The sequence below is a fragment of the Lactuca virosa genome, chromosome 4 (assembly GCF_052849685.1).
Source record: "Lactuca virosa cultivar CGN04683 chromosome 4, Lactuca_virosa_CGN04683_v6, whole genome shotgun sequence".
Lineage (NCBI taxonomy): Eukaryota > Viridiplantae > Streptophyta > Magnoliopsida > Asterales > Asteraceae > Lactuca > Lactuca virosa.
This window is the reverse complement of record NC_136429.1, coordinates 341,240,978-341,261,545: the sequence shown is the minus strand read 5'-3', so window position 1 is coordinate 341,261,545 and position 20,568 is coordinate 341,240,978.

Sequence of the window (20,568 nt, the reverse complement as noted above, 5' to 3'; positions counted from 1 at the left end):
TTTCATCAATGAAATGATTCCAGAATTTACTCTGCGTTTATCTCCATACACCATAAACGACTCTTTCCCTGGCGGGTTACTTTGACTATCTTCTTCTCGCACAATATCTCGGCATCGTTGGTGCTAAGCTAATCCATTCCAAGCACGATGTCGAAACCGTTAAGTTCGATAGGCAATAATTCCTCGTGAAACTTATTCCCATTCAAGTCAATTAAGATGTTTTTCATACGATGGCTAACAGGTACAAACTTGCCACTAGCAACTTCGACTAATAAAGAATTATCTAGTCTATTGACAGGCAAAGCTAGTTTTCTACCAAATTCATGCGAAATAAAGGAGTAGTTGGCTCCAGAATCAAATAAAATTTGGGCAGGCAATTCGTTAACGAGAAAGGTACCTGAAGCGACATCAGCTTCATCTTTAACAACTTCCAGTGTCATCTGGAATGCTCTCGCCTTTGGCTTTGGGGGAATATTGGGTTTTGATGCCTCCTTCTTCGGACAATCCCTAGACATGTGTCCCTCCTCACCACAACCATAGCAAACTTTCTTGGTGAGAGTGCATTCGTTGGCAAAATGCCCTGGCTTTCCACATTTAAAACATGTGGCCACTACTTCACATTTTCCATGATGCTTCTTCTTACATTTGTCGCACCATTTGGCTTCGTTTCCTCCTCCTCCTCCTCTCGAACTAGACTTCGAGAACTTGTTTTTCTTGTTGGACCCTCAAGGTCCATCGAACTTCCTTTTCTCACCAACATCTATCCTTTCCAGACCCTTCTCCTTCTGCTGGGCCTCCACATTCTTAGCTGCTCGAATAGCCGTTTTCAGAGTAGTTGCCATCTTGACTGTCGGGCCAAAGTCGGCAGGCAGTCCATTAGCGAACCTCTCAATCTTGGAGAGTTTTGTTGGCACTAGGTACGAAAATAACTTCATTTTCTCAGTGAATGCAGTAGCATAGTCATCTATGCTCATCCTCCCCTTCTTCAAGTTTTGGAACTCATTGTTCAGATCAATCAGATCTATCTCTGAACAGTACTGCGCCCTTAGTTGTTCCAAGAACTCCTCCCATGACATTTTCAGGGCTTCTCCTCGTGGCATAGTATCTGCCAACAACTTCCACCAGCTCAAGACTCCAGTCTTCAGTTGTCTAACTGCAAAGACAGTCTTCTGTTTGTTGCTACAGTCGCAACTTTCAAATACCATCTCCATTTCGGAGATCCAATCCATAATCTCACCAGGCTTTGGGCTCCCAGAAAGACTTGGCGGCTTAGCGCCCAAGAAATTCTTGTACATTCGCACATCCTTGTTGTTTCTCCTTTCAGGGTCATTCCTTCATTCTCCTTGAGTCCCAACTTGACTCACAGCGCGACTATTGTTTCCTTCCTCCGATTGTTCGGGAATCAGTTCGGGTTCCTCAATGGGTATGATAGGTTCGTCCCTATTTTCATGCAACATTTGTCACATTTCTTCCCTTTGTTCGGCTAACATAGCCCGAATCATGGCTTGCACCCCAGCCATGGTGATCTGTTCTAGTGCTGCAGCTTCAACAGCTATTTGTTCAATCATAGGCGGTTGATTCCTGTTTTCATCCGCGTTTCCAACGCCACTCCTAGTTCTTACCATTTTGATCTATACACCGAATAAGGTGAAATTAGATCCTCATCCATGATAGATAATTAAATCATCCTTATCACTCCGAAACGTTTACATGCTAGTTCTAATGTCGTAGACATACGCTTAGAATCCTACACACATAAGGTTTCCAGATCCGGTCGGCAACATACCATAGATCCGAACAAATAATATCATATATGGCAACATATAACATTTAGCACATAAAATCATTTTAGGCCGCTTCCTAAAATATACTAGTGCTCGTGTCTAAAATACAACAGACACATACCTCATAACCCTCACTTAGCATTCTAAGTTTAAGTCTAGAAATCCTACAAATTCCTAGTTCGCTTAAACTAATGCTCTGATACCAACTGTGACATCCCCAAAATCTCGTCCAGAAAAGACCGTTTTAATTTATGCTTTTAAAATAATTTCAGAGTAAATCCTTTTTGATTTAAAAGAGTTGCGGAATTTGTTCCCAAAAAGAAAATATGATAAAATAAAGTTTATCAAAGCATTTCATCAAGAGATGCATTTTCATTATATAATCAAAACTCGGGATGTCATGTTCCGATACAGACACAAAAGCATAAACAACAAAAGATAGACCATACAACAGTTACATATAACAACTGGTCTAATAAACAAAATAACTTGATGATTCATCCATCTTATGCCCTCGCGCCACTACCTGTAATACAAATAAACTGAGTGGGTCAGGCTTGGGAGCCTGGTGAGCATATAAGGTTTTCAACCCACAATAACTAATTATATTTAATTTCACCAACCAACAATAACCCGATTACCCGTTCCCATTATCCTCACTTTACGTCCCTAAAACAACATCTATCTCAAGGGACCTAATCTAGGATTTTTCATCGGGACGGACATTACTGCAAGGGGTTTCCTTAACAATAGATGTCCTAAAGGCAACCATGATGGGGGATAGAGTACACCGGTGAACACATCGTTCACAACACCTACAGGTTATGAGTCTGCTAGAGTTCCATAGGACTGTCTAGAAAGAGTCTGTGGTCGTTATCCATACTCCGCTGAATAAATATATCAACAACAACAACATCGAGGCCTCTCATCTGTTTATCACACATCAACTATCTACCCATGTTCTACCCAACATATTAGTAGATAAAAATATATATTTTTATACATAGTTTAAAACCTGTATAGCATTCCCATTCAATACATATTCCAAACAACAGATGAGACATATACACATAACACGTATTTCATAGAGAATAAATCATATCTATGAGATAGAAGAAAGTGAATATACATTCACACATATAACAACAAAATATACACATAACACGTATTTTGTATAAAATACTTCATAATTATGCGTTAGAAGAAAGTAACTACACACTCACTTGATCAGAAGATGATCGGACAGCACTACGACTTGTAGAAGTAGTATTCTTCGGTAGATCTGGAAGATCTTCACAAAAACCGGGCTTCTCGCGGGCAGAGCTTCGGCTCGGGAATCTCACGTCTCGGGATCTTCGGGGCTTCGGGACTTGCTTCGGGGCTCGGGATTAATACCGGGGGCTTCGGGATATTTCTGGCACATAAAACGATGCAAAACGGGAGAAAGAGAAGAGAATTTGGCGAAAGAAGCCGGCTGCCCTCACATGCCTTTTATAGAGGCTGAAGCCTCGCATTACGCTGGGCGTAATGCTCTACGCAGGGCGTACGCCTCGAAAACGTCACTGCTTACGTATGCGAGGCACTCGAGTGCGAGGCGGTGCATGCATCGGGGTACGTTGGGCGTACAGCACTACACTGGGCGTAGTTCGGATCGGATCGATGACTCCTCCCCTCCTTCGGATAATATCCGAATTTATATTTAAATTTAATACTTTAATTATTTAATAAACTTCAAAAACTCATATTTTCCTCATACGAACTCCGTTTTCGACGTTCTTTATATCCACGCGTAGGTGAGACTACACTCTACAACTTTCGTTTAGACTCCGTTGGCTAATTTTGACTTTATTTTTATTGTATTATTTTTAGTAGGCCGGGACAGGAAAACTCCGTTATAAATTCATAACTTCTTCATCTGACGTCTGTTTTCGTCTGTATTTTCACCAATGCACTACTATCAACGAGATCTTCGATTCTCGTTTAGATTGTTTCGACCAAAAATCACTCGATCTCGAATCGAGTATTCGGGCTGCATACCGCTAAGCTGAAACTTAGAAAAATCATAACTTCCTCATACGAAGTCAGATTTGGGCATTCTTTTTATGCATGCTCTCGGTTTAACGAACTCTACGACTTTCGTTTAGATCGCTAAGGCTAAATATCGCTCTAACGTAAATTTCACTTTTTACGTCATTTAGTGTTGCCGGTTCTGTCGCAAAACTTCGACAGGTCATAACTTCTTCGTTATAACTCGGATTTCGGCATTCTTTATATATTCGGAAACCTCGTTTCAACTACTACAACATTATCCATAGATATCGGCTTTCTCTAATATTTCATTTTAACGCTTATTTTTATTCTTAATTAAATTAAGACACACAATTAAGCACATAACACATAATACTCAAATAATACACTTCTATTATTTCGAAACGGGTTACAAAGGTTAACCTAGACTATTATATCAACATTAATGACAAGCCAAGAAACACAGGCGTTACACTTAAATTGAATATCATCACAATGAATATACATGAAGCATAACATAAACATCACCTTGCATTAATACATTACAATTGACCTTGTTCACATCAAGTACATTGTCTAAATATTACATATCCATAGCATAAATTGTTTGAGAGTTTTCAAAACATAACATCCTAACACACTTGGTATTGTTCTTCGGCTTATCTGTTACCTGAGAATACAAGCTATTTTGAAAACGTCAACATATGGAATGTTGGTGAGTTCATAAGCAGGGTTGATATGAAAATGTTTTGTGTAGTTTATAAAACCCAGAAAATCCGATATTTTCTGAAAAGACAATTGTTTATACTAAAGTGTGAAGATCCATAGGTTTATGTATGAATGATTTCAAAGCGTGTATAAATGAGAAGTTTTGCATTATAGTTATTGAAAACACAAGTGAATGGTGTTGATTTCCTCGAAAAACCCGATGTTTTCCGATAATATAGTATAATTATTTCGAATTATTATACCGTCGCAACGAATGATTATGAATTCCCTTGATTACTCAGATAGTATTGGATTTATTATGCGAGTCGTTATAACCATGCATGATAATGACTAGTTCGTCTGTCTTGGCATTCTAGTGAACGCCGGAATTGATCTTGAGATTTTGTCGCCCTAGACTGGCCGAGTCTAACTGTAGCGAACAGCTGAGGTGTGGGGGAGTCACCCCCGTATAGATCTATACACAAACTCTCGCTCTCCTTCCAGGAGACTTTGATTATAACTAAGACTACGACCGACACTTAGAGGTGTCTCCCGTTATTACTCACTTAATCCAAACAAATTTTATTTCCCTTGATTAACGACCTGATTTTGTTTACTTGAATTGAAGGCAAGCCTAACAGACGAGGAGAAGAGGATTACGAGGTCCTACTAATTACGTATGTTATTTAAGGCTGTTGAGTATACGAAGGATGCGTTGGCCCATTTCGCATATGATTTATTTGGACCTTACTAGCAATGCTAATGGGCCACTGATGCCCAATAGCACGTAAAAGCCATTGAGGGTCCCTAAAGCATGTAATTGGGTCGCAGGAGGCCCAATAGACATGTAATATTATTGTTAGGCCCAAAAGTCATGTTAATTGGTCACGAAGGCCCAATAAACATGATTAGAATCTTTCAAGCCCAACAATTTAAATATTTACTTGTTTTAGGTATGGTATAATTGTCGGAATGTCTGATTGTTCAATTGTTAAATCGCAAAGGCACGAAGTTTGTTGATTGTTTATAACGATATTTAAATTTATGAAAAAATATATATATTTTTCATTCTAAATTCATAAGTTATAATTTGGTATTTTTGACCCAAATATCTTAATAATAAAATAATTGACTCAAAAATATTGGTTTGACCTATTCAGCCATTCTTTAATAAAAATGACAATTTTAGTCCCTTTTTATATAAAAAATGACATTTTAGGTCCTTAAACTATTTTTCTTGACTTTTTGGCCCATAGACTTATTTAAATAATGTTTTCAGCCCAAAGTTTATTTTTTGGCAGTTTCAGCCCCTTTAGTAAAAAGGTTTTCATTTATAGTCCAACTTTTCGCAACTTTTACAAATTTGACCCAAAATCCAAAAACTTTGCATTTTTGATCCTTTTTGGCAAAAAGGGTCATTTTAACCCCTGAAATAGATTTATTTACCTTATTACCCACTGTTTTGAGAAATTTACCATTTCAGTCCCTTACAAACCCATTTTTTTCGCAAATTTGGGCCTATGGGCCGAAAAGCCCAAAATTTGGCCCAATAGACTACATTTTTACATTTCTAGTCCTTTGAAGAGCATAATATTCATAAACACTTCTATTTTAACTGTTTTGACCCTTTTGGGTCCTTATAAAACTGTGAATGACAACTTTTACCCCAACTTTTGTTTATTTGACAAAAATAGCCCAAAAATGAGTTTTATGTTGTAACATGTTTATTTTAACCTTAGATGATAATTTTTCTTGACTTGTTTAATGTAATACATCCTAGATCACGTATATTTTCCTCCTTGAGCCATAGATCTCGAGATTTCTTTCCTTTTTGGCACATATTTACCACATAAACACATGAAATCACACATAACATACACATACACATAGATCTACACATTTTACTTGTATTCTACCCCATAAAACTTGTGAAAACCGAAAATAGAGGGGTATGAACTCACCTTTGCTTGTTGTTTTCGGTTTTGAAGAAAGAATGGAAGAGTTTGATGCTATTTTCGACCCTAGCAAGCTTTCTTGGGTTGATCTCGAACTTATGGATGTTTCTAGGATGATCATAAGTTTGCATGAGTTGAGAAGAGAATTTTTGATAAAACAAAGAAACTAGATCATGGATCTAAGCACAAACTTACCAAGAATGATGATTTCTTATGGAAGAACCCTCTTCAAATGCCCTAGATCTCGAAATTTTGATGGAGGAATGAAGGTATTCTTGAGAGAGTTTGTTTTAAAGAGATGGATGAAATGTGTGTGTAGGTTGTGTGTATTCGGCTGAAGATAGAAAGGAGAAGGAGAAGAGAGATAAATTGAGTTGACATGCATGGAAGTATGGGATTTGTGCATGGGTTTCCAATGGACAAATATGAGGTGTCTTGCCCTCATAATTCTTCATTTCTTCCTTTTTATTTATCTACTTTTTACTTTTTTTTTATTCTTGTTGGCCGAGAATGGGCTAAGGAAAAGAATGGTTTGGGCCTTTTTGTGCTTGAGTCCATAATATGGGCCCAATTGGATGGTTTTCGGCCCATTGGGCCTTTTAGAGTAATTCACGGCCCAATATACATCAAGGAATGAGTTTTATGGCCCATTAGGGCTAATTAGATTTGTTATGGCCCAATAAGGTCCATTTAGATAAACTAGCCCATTTTAGGCTTTTAAGGCCCAAAAAGGTTAAGTTTTATGGAAGTGGGTCCAATTAGGGCCCATTTAAGACTTCTTAGCCCAAAATAGTCAAATTGGAAGTTTATTGGTCCATTAGGCCCAATAAGGAAATCCTAGTCCAAAATGGACTTGAACCGGGATTTTTAGGGTTTCCAACCTTTTGTTGACTACTTGAATGTTTGTATAGAGTATTTGATGGAATTTTGTGGTCATTAAATAAGCACCATACATGTTTTCAAGTTTTAGTTACAATGTTATCCTTGTTAAGGGTTTTACAAAGCATCAGAATTCCTAGTTGTGACAGGACTCTTGGAGGCTGCTACAACTTTTCATTCTAAATACACTAGTTAAAATCACTAATAGCTTAATTAAAAGGGGATTGATAATTCTACACATTAATTTTTATTTCATCCACTTAAATTTATGTCTACATTACCAATTTTATCCTTATTTAAATCTATAATTTATATTTAACTTTTTCAGTATTTGAGTTTCGATTATAAAATGAAAGATTCACTCACATTTTAATAATTAATTTTTTTCTTGTTTAATCATTTTTTATAACCATATTAATAAATCAACCTCAAATTAATACATATCAAATCATAAATAAAATATTGTCGAACAAAAATATCCAAATTAATATATATCAAACAAGGGATGAGCATGTAGTATGAAATTCCGATCACGTACCAATGTTGAGTTTATACATATGGGACAATACTCGATACTCAATAATCATGAAATTCAAGATTTGGTATTTTCGGTACCCGTGTTAGTACCGAAAACCGGTACCAGTAATGTTAGTGCGGTTGGTATTTGGTATCGTTTATCACCCATTTCGGTATTTGGAAATGTCGGGTTGGTACTAGTTTCATCGAATGCTCATCCCTATTTTAAATATTCAAACTACTAATATGACATATCAAAGATGAACGATTGAAGGTGTAATATTTTATTATTTGACATGTATTAATTTGAAGTTTTAATCTTTTGTTAAATGGTTGTTTATGTAATAATTCTATTTAAAAAAATAGAAATGATGGTATAAAGATGATCAAAGTATCAAAATAAAGATTATCTTTTAATTCATTGACATGCATCAATTTGAAGTTTGAATCATTATTAAATGGTTGATTATGTAATAAATTTATCTTAAAAGAAATAAAAATGATAGTATAAAGAATGATAATAAAGCAAAAGAAAATATGTATGATTGATATTTTAATTTATAACGAAAATTAAATATAAAACAATAGCGATTTAAATAATGACAAAAGAAAAAAAAAATAGTCTACATTATTTTAAATGAAAGGCGGGGAAAAAAAGTACTACAAGATTTTAGAGAATGTATACAGATATAGAAACATATTTTTTTTCTTTAATATTTAAAAAATTTTAAATCAAAGACAAAATTGACAAATCACATAAATTTCCAGGATAAAACAAAATATGCTGTGGGAAAATGATGCCTCTACTCAAAATCATTAAGGATGTTGCTAAATAGATATTCATAGACATCGTGTATACAGATATAGAAACATATTTTTTTCTTTCATATTTAAAAATTTAAATCACAGACAAAATTTTGACAAATCATATAAATTTCGAGGATAAAACAAAATATGTTGTGGGAAAATGATGCCTCTACTCAAAATCATTAAGGATGTCGCTAAATAGATATTCATAGACATCTTATTTTAAATTTCAGTTTATGACTAGTATTTTCATAAACCATACAATTTCAACTAATAAAAACAGTTGAACAATATATGTAAATTATAAAACACATATGTTTTTTTAGCCAACCCATCACTAATAATAAAATTGTCACACCCCCAAACCAAAGATGGCGGAAACGTTCGAGGATTGAGGACTTCATGTACAGTATCATAACCACAATGACAATAGTAATTCAGGCAAACACAACCAACATATATATAATTGAAAGAGTTACATCATTGTATGAATTACATGTTTCCAAATCAATTACAATATGTTGACAAAATATGAAAAGTTTGACGTCTTAACGTCTCATCCTCAAAATGCACTTGGTTACCTGTTTAGTGATTTCCTGAGAATACAAGTTGTTTGAAAAAGTGTCAACACAAAGGTTGGTGAGTCCATAAGCTTTTGTTTTGTATTGATAAAAGCCTCTCTCTTGTAAACGTAATGTTTGTTCCAGAAAAATCCGATATTTTCCTTAAAATGTGTAATGTAGTCTTATATCCAAAAACCGAAATGTATGAGCAACCTTACTTACTTATGGAAAATAATGTAAGTTTAAATCGACATAAACGCGTTTGATTTCAATGAAATTCCCGTAAATTCCTATGTTTGTTAATACTTTCTGTGAGTTATTATAACCATGCTATGACCTAGTTGGCCTGAAACGACGTTCTTCAGGCGTCGTAAGTGTTATGACATTTGTCACCCCAGACCTGCCGGTCTAACTGTTGCATGCAATTAAGGTGTGGGTTTGTCAGACCCAATATAGATCTATATACAACTATCACGCTCTCCCTCCAGGAGACTCTGGTTACAATACATGACTTATTTGTAAAGTGAAGCGAATGTCTCACAAAGTCATTAACGGAATTACGTGTGGTGTAATGAAAATCCTCTTTGTATAAATGTACCCTTTTGAAATGTATGTATTATGTAATGTATCATAAACTATACCCATTATAGTTTATCAAAACAAGGGTAGTAGTAGTAATGCATGTAAACTATACTTAAAATAGTTTATCCAAATGTTTGTATGTAATGGATGTACTTTGATTATAACAACTTGTTATTTCTATGCTTTATCTAGCATAAATCCATTTGTTAACTGTTGTATGTCCTTATACTAAGACAAAATGTCATATAATGCAATAACATATAATCTCATAAAGATATACACCTTGCTCAACATGTTACAAGGTGTAATGAAATTGATAGCATTTTTCTGTTGTTAACAATTTCTATTACTGTTCTTAGAAAATTTGTAGAAAAATCATCAAAGGTCCAAATCAGAATCCGTAAATTCTGAGAGTTTGCAAAATGAGTCTAGTTTGTTCATAAATTTTCTCACGATTTTTAGTGACCTCCAACTTAGGTGAAAACGTCCATAATCACAGACTGGTTCGGATTGGTTCTTGAAATGATAGACAGTTTTGTAAAAATCACCATAAATTGTAGAAAAATCTTATGGAGATGTGCGAGTAGCCATTTTAAATCTAAGAACTTGAACTACTTGCACCTTGTACAGTTTTGAAAACAAAAATTTTTAAGTTGACCAAAACAGTCCGTGAATGGAGTCCAACCTTTCTGATGAAAGCTGTTAGAAGAATTTAGTTGTGTTCTTGGTGTTTTAACTTGTATTCCCCCCCCCCCCCCCCTTAAAACATAAGAAAACAGAAAATATAGGGGTATGAACTCACCTTAGGTGTTCTTAGTGAATGGATGTTTGAAGAAAGGAAGTGTTCAACTCAAGAACACTAAGAAGATGCCTTGATGATTCGGGAACCTAACATGAAGGTGACGATGTTTGTGTAAGATATCTACGATTTTGAGTAGGAGGATGTGTGATAATCATATGAAGGATGATGATACTTACTAAATGAAGAAGGAAAGCTTGAAAAATGCCTTGGAAATCTCGAAATTGTGAGAGAGAATTTGAGAGAAAAGATGTGTTTGATCTTTGGTGGAAAGTGTGAAAATGAGAGAAGTGTGATGAGAGAGGGGGTTTTCCAGCTCTTGGAACGTGGTAATGGCTGGGAAATGAGTGGGAAAGGACTATGAAGTGACTAGGTATGGTGGGGAGGGGAGTGGGTTGGTCATGGAGTGGGTATGGGAGGTTGCTTGTGTCATAAACTAAAGAAAAGTCAACACTCCACCTCTTGTACTTCACCCACTAAATCTTGGATAAGATTTATCCCAAAAAACGTGATTAATTAATAAATATGGGGCCTTATATGTTAAAATATGATTTTTGGAGAAAATCCCGCGTTAAAATCACGAAAAACGGGTTCAAAACGCTAAAGATATTGAAAACCGGCTGAAAATTGTCAAAATCCGAAATTTGGGCCGAGGATGCGAAGGTTCGGCTCCTTAGGAGCTTAGAACCGAGAGCAAGAGAAGGAACCGAGAGAAGGGGAAGAGGACCGAAGCTGCGAAGAGGAAGCAGAAGGCGAGGCTCGGTCATGGTGGTCATCTGCGAGGTTCGGTCTTGGCTGCGCAGGCTCGCTCCTCGGACAGAAGATCAAGTCCTCTCGGACCGAACATGGAGTCTCCTCGGACCGAGAGTGAGAAGGGGACCGAAAGTCAGTCTCGGTTCTAAGTTGTTAGAGGACCGAAATAGACAGAGCACTCAGTCTATTTCTGTTGGAAGGGTCTCGGTTATCAGGAGGTTCGGCTCTAAGAGGAGTTTCGACTCCTAAGAGGGGTTTCGGTTCCTAAGAGGGGTTTCGGTTCCCAAGAGGGGTTTCGGCTCCTTAAGTCCGTTTTTCGCGTAGACTTCCGTTTTTGGGCTGTTTTCGCCAAATTCGAGTGTTGGGATGCCCCGAGTGATTATAAAAAGTTGAGAGAGATTTCGAGAGAGATTTGGGAGAGATTTGACATACTGGGAGAGATTTCTCATTCAGAGAGATATTTGGGAGAGATTTCTCATGCTTGGAGAGATTTCTCATTCAGAGAGATATTTGGGAGAGATTTCTCATGCTAGGAGAGATTTGGGAGAGATTTGACATTCTTGGAGAGATTTCTCATACAGAGAGAGATTTGGGAGAGATTTGACATACTTGGAGAGATTTGGGAGAGATTTGACATTCTTGGAGAGATTTCTCATACAGAGAGAGATTTTGGGAGAGATTTGACATACTTGGAGAGATTTGGGAGCGGTTTGACATTCTTGGAGAGATTTCTCTTACTTAGAGAGTTTTGGAAGAGTTATAGTGAAAGAGATTTGGAGAGACTTCTTTTGTGACCTTTTTAAGTGTTTGGCTTTGCAACGCAAGGCCTGCAAACCCCGTTAAGCCATGTTTAAAAGTTTTACACACCCCCAAAGGGTATGTAATAGAGTTTTATCGCTTTGCTACCTCACTTACCCCAATTAGGGTTCAAGAAATCTAAAAATACAACTTTTCAAGTGATTATTTCTTATTAAAATAGTGAGTTGTACAGTAATTACATAAGGTGAACCCTAGTATACAAGTGTTAGTAGGGTTGACCGGTTTGACTTGTTGACTTTATTTGACTTTGACTAGACCAGAATTTGACGGTTGTCACATCATCCCCCCGTTAGAAGGAATTTCGTCCCGAAATTTGCTTTTTGACTTGGACTTCGAGAATTTGGGAAGAGATGCGGATACTTTTGTTTTATCTGATCCTCGCGTTCCCAGGTAAATTCGGGTCCTCGCTTAGCGTTCCAGCGGACCTTCACAATGGGAATACGACTTTGCTTTGTTCTTTTGATCTCTCGATCCATGATTTCTACCGGTTCTTCCACGAAGTGGAGACTCTCGTTGATTTCAATTTCGTCGAGTGGTATCACGAGGGTCTCGTCGGATAGACATTTCTTTAAGTTTGATACGTGGAAGGTAGGATGCACGTGATTTAGTTCTTGTGGTAATCGGAGTTTGTATGCCACTGGGCCAACCCTGGCAAGGATTTCGAATGGTCCGATGTACCTTGGGTTTAGTTTCCCACGTTTACCGAAACGTATCATTCCTTTCCAAGGGGAAACTTTCAGTAGTACTCGATCGCCGACCTGGAATTCCAAGGGTTTGCGTCGCTTATCCGCGTAACTCTTTTGCCGATCTCGGGATGCTTTCAGTCTTTCCCGAATTTGAACGATCTTTTCTGTGGTTTCTCTTATTATCTCCGGGCCAGTGAGGGTGCTATTAGGGACTTGTCCCTTAGCTAGTTGCGTGTCACCCACTTCAGTCCAGCACAGAGGTGATCTGCATTTGCGGCCATAGAGGGCTTCGAATGGTGCAACCTTGATGCTAGTGTGGTAACTGTTATTGTACGAGAATTCGACAAGTGGTAAATGGGTATCCCAGGCTTTACCAAAGTCTATCACACACGCTCTAAGCATGTCTTCTAGCGTCTGAATAGTCCTCTCACTTTGCCCGTCGGTTTGTGGGTGATAGGCTGTACTCATGTCCAGTCTAGTTCCCAAGGACTTCTGAAGTGATTGCCAGAATCGCGAGGTAAATCGACTATCTCTGTCGGAGATAATGGATATCGGCACGTCATGCAGTCGTACAACCTCTTTGATGTATATTCTAGTCAACTTCTCCATTTTGTCGGTTTCCTTTATCGGCAGGAAGTGCGCAGACTTAGTCAACCTGTCTACGATTACCCATATGGTGTCAAGTCCACCTGATGTCTTAGGCAGCTTGGTTATGAAGTCCATGGTTATTCGTTCCCACTTCCACTCGGGTATATCCGGTTGTTGTAGTAGTCCTGATGGCTTCTGGTATTCTACTTTGACCTTGGCGCAAGTCAGGCACTTGCTCACATAAGTAGCAATCTCGGCCTTCATGTTTGGCCACCAGTATAGCTTTTTGAGGTCTAGATACATCTTGTCTGACCCGGGATGGATGGAGTATCGAGTCTTGTGTGCTTCATTCATGACAACGTCGCGGAATCCACCAAACTTCGGTGTCCAGATTCGGTTCATGAGATAACGAGCTCCATCATCCTTGACTTCTAAATTCTTATCCATTCCCCTTAATGCCTCACCTGCCACATTTTCTGGTTTCAAGGCTTCTAGTTGTGCTTCCTTGATCTGTGCGGTCAGGTGTGAATGGATTGTCATGGTTAAGGACTTTACTCAGCGGCCCGAATATTATTTTCTGCTTAGGGCATCGGCCACTACATTGGCCTTGCCCGGATGGTAGCCGATTTCGTACTCATAGTCGCTCAGCAGCTCTACCCACCTTCTTTGTCGCATGTTGAGCTCTTTTTGATTGAGGATATGCTGAACACTTTTGTGATCGGTGAAGATGGTGCACTTTGTGCCGTAGAGGTAGTGCCTCCAGATCTTTAAGGCGAACACTACTGCTCCCAGCTCAAGGTCGTGGGTAGTATAATTAACTTCGTGTGTCTTAAGTTGTCTTGACGCGTATGCGATGACCTTCCTTCTCTGCATGAGCACGCATCCGAGGCCTTGATATGAAGCATCACAATATACCACAAAGTCATCAGTTCCTTCTGGAAGAGACAAGACCGGTGCGCTGCACAGGGCTTGTTTTAACGTTTGGAAGGCGGCTTCCTGTTTATCTCCCCACTTAAACATCATACCTTTTTGAGTCAGTGTGGTGAGTGGTTTGACAATCTTGGAGAAATTCTGTATGAATCTTCGGTAATAGCCGGCGAGCCCTAGAAATTGTTGGATTGCTGTCGGTGTTGTAGGTGCTGACCAGTTTTCGATTGCTTTGATTTTTGAGGGATCCACGTGTATTCCTTTCTTGCTAACCACGTGGCCAAGAAATCCCACTTCTCGGAGCCAAAATTCGCACTTTGAAAATTTAGCATAAAGCTTCTCCGTTCTTAGAGTCTCCAACACTAGTCGCAGATGTTGGCTGTGTTCTTCTTTGCTTCGTGAATAGACCAGGATATCGTCGATGAATACGATCACGAATTTGTCCTTGAAGGGTCGACCCACTCGGTTCATCAGATCCATGAACACCGCAGGCGCGTTTGTTAATCCGAATGGCATCACTACAAACTCGTAGTGTCCATAGCGAGTCCTGAATGCCGTTTTGGGGATATCTTCTTCTTGAACTCGCAGCTGATGATAACCCGACCTCAGGTCGATTTTTGTAAAGTAGCTGGCTCCCTGAAGTTGGTCGAAGAGGTCATCGATTCGGGGTAGGGGATATCGATTCTTGATGGTGAGGTTGTTTAACTCCCGATAGTCGATGCACATGCGAAAAGATCCGTCCTTCTTCTTTACAAACAGGACTGGTGCTCCCCAGGGTGAAAAGCTAGGCCTGATGAATCCTTTGCTTAACAGCTCGTTCAATTGGCTGGACAATTCTTGCATTTCCGCCGGCGCTAGGCGGTATGGAGCTTTGGCTACCGGGGTAGCTCCGGGGACCAAGTCGATTCGGAATTCGACTTGCCGTGCGAGGGGTATGCCTGGAAGATCTTCTGGAAATACATCGGGGAAGTTGCACACCTCGGGAATGTCTTTGATGTCCTTCATCTCTTGTTTCTTATCTACTACGTGGGCTAAGAAGGCGTGGTATTCCTTTCGGAGATACTTTTGAGCCTTGACGCAAGAGATGATTTGTAAGCTTGCACTGGGTTTATCACCGTAGACAAGAAGGGTTTCGCCGTTTGGCAGATTGAGGCGAACGACCCTTTCGTAACATAGAATGTCAGCACGATGAGAACTTAACCAATCCATACCGATGATTATGTCGAAACTTTTTATTGTTACCGGCATTAGGTCGATTTTAAATGAATGATTATCTAGAGTGAGGGTACACCCTGAGTATATATAGCTAGCGCGCTCTGCCTTTCCGTTTGCCATTTCTACGACGTATGTGTCTTTTAGTATTTGGGGGCCTTGTTTAAGTAAATGTTTGAATTGATGGCTCACAAAACTCCTCTCCGCTCCACTATCGAAAAGTACGCATGCATAAGAGTTATTGAGGAGAAACGTACCGGTAACCACTGTAGGATCCTTGACTGCTTCCCCATGTCCTATCGCCAGGACTCTCCCCACACCACCAGCATTAGGGGCTTGTGCTTTGGGGCAGTTTCTCCTGAAGTGTCCTGCTTCACCACATCCATAGTAGGTTTGGCTTGCCCCTGCATTGGCAACTTGGCTGATCGGTCGTGCTGGCGATTTACAGAAACGAGCGGTATGCCCCTTCCTGTCGCAGTTTTTGCAGTGCAATCCCCGACAAGCACCCGTGTGGTGGAAGTTGCACTTGTTGCACTTAGGGAGATTACCAGCATATTGCTTCAGTGGTGCTGGAGTGGTAGCAGTAGTGGCAGCACGGACAGCCACAGTCTGTTGCTTCTTGGCGGGGTCCTGTTCCGGTTGCTTCTTTTTATTGTTCCAGAACTTCCTCTTGTTGTTCCCTCCTTTTGCTTGGTCAGTGGCGGTGATCACAGTACCACGGCTGGCCCTGTGATCGATAAGTTGTTGTGCCAATTCCTTGGCACTTTCAAAGGTAGCGGGTTTCGAGGCCAGTAAACTATCTTGAATCTGGGATGATAGCCCCCAGAGGTATCGTTCCACCTTTTTCTCCTCTGGAGTGACCATCGTTGGACAGAGGAGTGCTAGGTCATTGAATCGAGCAGTGTAAGTTTCAAGATCTGTGCCTGACATTCTGAGGTTCCAGAGTTCTTCTTCGAGTTTTTGTATTTCACCCCTCGGGCAATACTCCTTTAGCATCAATGCTTTTAGGTCTTCCCAGCTTATGGAGTTAGCCACTGTTGGAGTAAGTGATTTAACTCGGCCATTCCACCAAGTGAGAGCCCTACCGGTAAAAGTGAATGCCGCGTATTTGACCTTGCTCGCTTCGGGGCAAGCACAGATTTCGAAGACTGCTTCGGTCCTTTCAAACCATTGCATCAATGCGATGACGCCCCCGCTCCCATTGAAGGTATCGGGTTTGCCATTGGTGAAGTCCTTGTAGGTGCATTCCTTTGTGCGCCCCGAACTATCACCCTGGTTAGAGGGTGTAGCACCAGATCCAGATCCACCATTGCCATTAGTGCCGATTTGCGACATAGCTGCCGCCACAGCTGCTGCTACCGCAGCCTGGAACATTGCCGGATCAAATTGTAGAGGCGGCGGCGGACGAGGTGGTGCTGCGCTGCTGGAAGTTCTTGGTCTTTTCCTTGGCGGCATAGTTCTGTCACAAATAATGACAATTCGGTAAGGACTTCAATATTAATACGAGTCGAGTGTCGCTTGTTTTCTCTCATTTGTATTATATTCCGACTTTATTGTATTAGCAAGCAATTCATGAAGAAAGTTTATGCAATTGAACTTATGAATTTAATAGTGGTGACTCAAACGGAGTCATGTGTTCGGTTCCGTGTCTGACCCACTCCAAAGATTCGCTCTATGTGCCCCAGTTATGTGCAATTAAAATTTTAATAAGCTGTTGATACTAATGAGTCTGCCCTAAGTCCACAACCAAACGAGGAACATGTCCTAAGGCGGACTCACCATTTCTAGGTCGATTACTTCTTTAATTACACATAACGACGAGGTACACTTAAAAATCTTAGAGTTATCAGTTGTAAATTGTTTGTAATACCACATAGTAAAATCTCATGTCAACATCCAATGAATTAAAATGCATGTCAAATTCGTTGATAAACTTTTAGTACATATTGTTTTGGAGAAAATTTGACCTCATAAGGGTCTACATTACATCAATGTAAAAGATAGTTTCGACAGCACAAAAGCCCCTTGAATAGTGAAATCACTTAATCGTAGGGTCAACCTACATACGAGAGAGTAGCACCAACGCATGCCCATAAACCTATACTACGAAGTTGAGTAGTAATGAATCCTACTCACGACGATCCTTCCCTGATGGAGCTTGGGATGATGTCGATGCGCCTTGCAGTTCTGCTATTCTCCGTTCGGTTGCAACCATTCTCTCCTCAAGCGCCAAGTATCTTTCCCGATACTCCCTTGCTTCTGCTCGAGCAGCGAGAAGGTCCTGAATGAGTTGATCTCTGTAGTGGGAGTCTCGTTCTAGGTCTCTGGTGCGAGCAGTGGTAGACTCTATGATGGCACTCAGTTCCCGGACCTGATCGGTCGTCATCCTACCGCGATCATCCATAATCGTTATCTGTTGAGTCATGACTGGGAGCGCTCTGTCAGCCGGTCCCCCGTGGCTAAGGTCGTAGTAACCTCGTTGATCACCAAATGGTGATCGTTGTCGTTGCTGACGGCCCCATCGCTTGATCACTGTTGCCCAGCGGGGTTCGGGCCCGTTGTAGCCAAAGCGGTTCGCAGGCACCCTGGCGATGTAAGGAGGGTTGATGACTTCCTCCTCTGGCTATTCTTCTTCTTCGTCCTCCATTTCCTCTTCCTCCTCGGGTTCCTCTTCTTCCTCAACCTCTTCGGGGTCTTCCTCAGGATCTTCCTTGATCATCTCCTCGGGTTCTGCCTCGAGCCATCCAGCGTTTCCTTCATTAGGGAAGTAAGGGTCTCCAGGTAGATGGAATCCCGCCATGTTGTCTGTACGAGAATAGGGGCGTAAGAAGCATGTAACGGGTAATAATATTAATATTGCGCTATAGCAACATACAAATACTCCTATAGTATTGTAAATGTTTAGACTTGGTTCTTAGAGCATTCTTTGTAGAGTGAAGTTAGGTTATTAGATTTGTTGCCCATTACGACTATCCCCCGGTATGTGTAAGTCACTTCTCGGACATATATAGTTGATCAGACTATATCCCTCCCAGACTTGATTCACACATACTAAGGCATACTCATAGTGTACAACTCCTCTTCTTTTACTTTATGTTCTCCTAGTTATGACACTTATGTAATGCATGTATGTATACTTTAAACGAGAAAACTATTTATTTTCTAAAAGTATATCCCATAAAAAAATGTTTTAAAATCAGAGACTTTTAGTCCCAAATGTGTTTATAGTTTGTATATCTTATGTGGTTTGATATACTTAATTCATTATAAACCATGCTCTGATACCAATCTGTCACACCCCCAAATCAAGGATGGCGGAAACGTCCGGGGGTGGAGGACTTCATGTACAGTATCATAACCACAATGACAATAGTAATTCAAGCAAACACAACCAACATATATATAATTGAAAGAGTTACATCATTGTATGAATTACATGTTTCCAAATCAATTACAATATGTTGACAAAATATGAAAAGTTTGACGCCTTAACGTCCCATCCTCAAAATGCACTTGGTTACCTGTTTAGTGATTTCCTGAGAATACATGTTGTTTGAAAAAGTGTCAACACAAAGGTTGGTGAGTCCATAAGCTTTTGTTTTGTATTGATAAAAGCCTCTCTCTTGTAAACGTAATGTTTGTTCCAGAAAAATCCGATATTTTCCTTAAAATGTGTAATGTAGTCTTATATCCAAAAACTGAAATGTATAAGCAACCTTACTTACTTATGGAAAATAATGTAAGTTTAAATCGACATAAACGCATTTGATTTCAATGAAATTCCCGTAAATTCCTATGTTTGTTAATACTTTCTGTGAGTTATTATAACCATGCTATGACCTAGTTGGCCTGAAACGACGTTCTTCAGGCGTCGGAAGTGTTATGACATTTGTCACCCCAGACCTGCCGGTCTAACTGTTGCATGCAGTTAAGGTGTGGGTTTGTCAGACCCAATATAGATCTATATACAACTATCACGCTCTCCCTCCAGGAGACTCTGGTTACAATACAGGACTTATTTGTAAAGTGAAGCGAATGTCTCACAAAGTCATTAACGGAATTACGTGTGGTGTAATGAAAATCCTCTTTGTATAAATGTACCCTTTTGAAATGTATGTATTATGTAATGTATCATAAACTATACCCATTATAGTTTATCAAAACAAGGGTAGTAGTAGTAATGCATGTAAACTATACTTAACATAGTTTATCCGAATGTTTGTATGTAATGGATGTACTTTGATTATAACAACTTGTTATTTCTATGCTTTATCTAGCATAAATCCATTTGTTAACTGCTGTATGTCCTTATACTAAGACAAAATGTCATATAATGCAATAACATATAATCTCATAAAGATATACACCTTGCTCAACATGTTACAAGGTGTAATGAAATTGATAGCATTTTTCTGTTGTTAACAATTTCTATTACTGTTCTTAGAAAATTTGTAGAAAAATCATCAAAGGTCCAACTCAGAATCCGTAAATTCTGAGAGTTTGGAAAATGAGTCTAGTTTGTTCATAAATTTTCTCACGATTTTTAGTGACCCCCAACTTAGGTGAAAACGTCCATAATCACAGACTGGTTCGGATTGGTTCTTGAAATGATAGACAGTTTTGTAAAAATCACCATAAATTGTAGAAAAATCTTATGGAGATGTGCGAGTAGCCATTTTAAATCTAAGAACTTGAACTACTTGCACCTTGTACAGTTTTGAAAACAAAAATTTTTAAGTTGACCAAAACAGTCCGTGAATGGAGTCCAACCTTTCTGATGAAAGCTGTTAGAAGAATTTAGTTGTGTTCTTGGTGTTTTAACTTGTATTCCCCCCCCCCCCCCTTAAAACATAAGAAAACAGAAAATATAGGGGTATGAACTCACCTTAGGTGTTCTTAGTGAATGGATGTTTGAAGAAAGGAAGTGTTCAACTCAAGAACACTAAGAAGATGCCTTGATGA